The sequence below is a fragment of the Terrapene carolina genome, unplaced genomic scaffold, assembly GCF_002925995.2.
Source record: "Terrapene carolina triunguis isolate 2854851 unplaced genomic scaffold, T_m_triunguis-2.0 Scaffold51177, whole genome shotgun sequence".
NCBI classification, from domain to species: domain Eukaryota; kingdom Metazoa; phylum Chordata; order Testudines; family Emydidae; genus Terrapene; species Terrapene triunguis.
The window spans coordinates 8,483-10,322 of NW_020715528.1; the positions used below are offsets into that span (position 1 = coordinate 8,483).

A 1,840-nucleotide genomic window follows, 5' to 3' on the forward strand; every position below is an offset into this window, starting at 1 on the left:
ATTTGTTATGTAACCAACTTTGATCTCTGTGTCTAACACTTATAATCACTTAAAATCTATCTTTCTGTAGTTAATAAACTTATTTTAATGTTTTACACTTATTTGTGAAATTGTCCAAAGTGATTGGGAAAGCTGCTCAGATTAAAAAGGCTGGTGCATGTTCACTTTTTTTTTAATTAATTAATGAGCTTGCACTTTTCAAGAGGTTTTGAGCAGTGTAAGATGGTACATTTCTGAGGTACAAGGCTGAGGGCTGGGGAGATATGCTGGTGGCTCTCTATGTATAATTGAGGAGTGGCTTATAGAGCATTCATGCAACTTAGTTGGGTGCATTGCTGCATGTTGTTGGCTGAGTGATCACAGCACTAGGAGGGGTTTTGCTGCTTGTCACTAGTGCAGCATTGTAAGACACAGCCCACGTTGGAGAGATAAGAGGACAGAACAGTCCCACAGTTTGGGATTGTACTCCACGGATCCCACCACACAGAGACCCTCCTGTGGCCAGCCGTGGTAATATTGTACTCTGCCTAGTAGCTTCAACAGCTACAGATGCTAGATGAGTTACAGCGACCTTGACCTTGTTTCCATGTTTATCCAATGCCTCCTTTCAACACTTGTCAGCAAAAAGACCCGTTTCTTTTGCAAGCATTTGTATGGCTATCCAGAGTCGGGCTTCTCTGTTAACAAAAAAGCTTGACCAAAAGGTGACAAGAGGAGGCACGTTCAGCAAGGCAGCACTGGATGCTGGATCCTGAATCTGCTCTTTATCCAGCAGGTCTCTTGGCAAGCTCTGCCATGGTGCCACTCTCTGGGACTTCTCCCGTAACTGCTCCATTTTTCATCAACAATAATAACATGAAAGGTGAAAGGACAGTAATTCTCCATTTCCTGCAAACCCTGCAGAGAACCTCCTAGAAGGGTCTCTGTGCATAGATATTCCCAGCAAATCGCATGGGTGCACAACACAGTCTTTCCTGTCACAGCAAATTGCAGCCGGAGCAACCTCCTTGCCAATGCCAATGCCAATGCCAATAGCCTTTTCATCAACTCCAGACTGAGGATTTGATTCTCTCCAACACTCCTCTGGAAAGAAGCCTTTTCCTTCACAAGCATTTACTTGAATTGCCAAGGGAGGTCTCTTCTGTTTCCTAGGAAGACACAGGAAAATGTGAGTAGAGGAGACAAAAGCCATACAACAAGGCACTACTGGGAGTTGAACCCAGGATCTCCTGTTTACTAGACAGGTGCTTTAGCCAGCTAAGCCATAGTGCCTGCCTCAATGGCTGCTTTGTAACTGTTCCACTTGGTGGTCCAAGACAACACCTTCAAATTCCAAAGTACAGATGTTCCACATTTCCTTCAAGGCTTGCAGACTTTTTGATGTCTGGCTCTCTGTGCAGAGAAAGCCACAGCTGAGCTGACAGAGGGCTTCTAACATGCGCTTCTCCCACAAGCTGCTGTGGTCATATACTGATTTAGTACTCTGTGTTTCAGTGACAGCAACTTCAGCTCAACTCTGAGTCATGGTAACCTTTCCATCAGCTCCAGACTTAACATTTAACACTTTCCAAGACTTAGCCGCAAAGAAGGCTCTCTCTGTCTTGAACAAGCACTTACAAGGATTGTGCAGTGAGGTCTTTTCTTTTCATGAGAAGAGATACAAAAAAAAGGAGCCTGACAGACAAGCTAGGTTCAGCAAGGAAGAACTGGCCGGTCAAGCCAGGATCTCCTGGTTAGTAGGAAGGCTCTTCAGCCAGCACTTCCCAAAGATTACTATCTAGAGGCCACTTCCCACAGAGACTGATTATGTTTACAGACCCATCCTGAAATTAGAGCAGGA

The 1,840-nt window shown here is 44.7% G+C and overlaps 1 non-coding gene across 1 annotated transcript; it reads right to left on the reverse strand.

Annotated features, from left to right (window-relative positions):
- Nucleotides 1-1,198: 1,198 nt before the first annotated feature.
- Nucleotides 1,199-1,272, reverse strand: TRNAT-AGU. Its single transcript has one exon. It is a non-coding gene; the product is annotated as a tRNA-Thr (tRNA).
- Nucleotides 1,273-1,840: the final 568 nt, after the last annotated feature.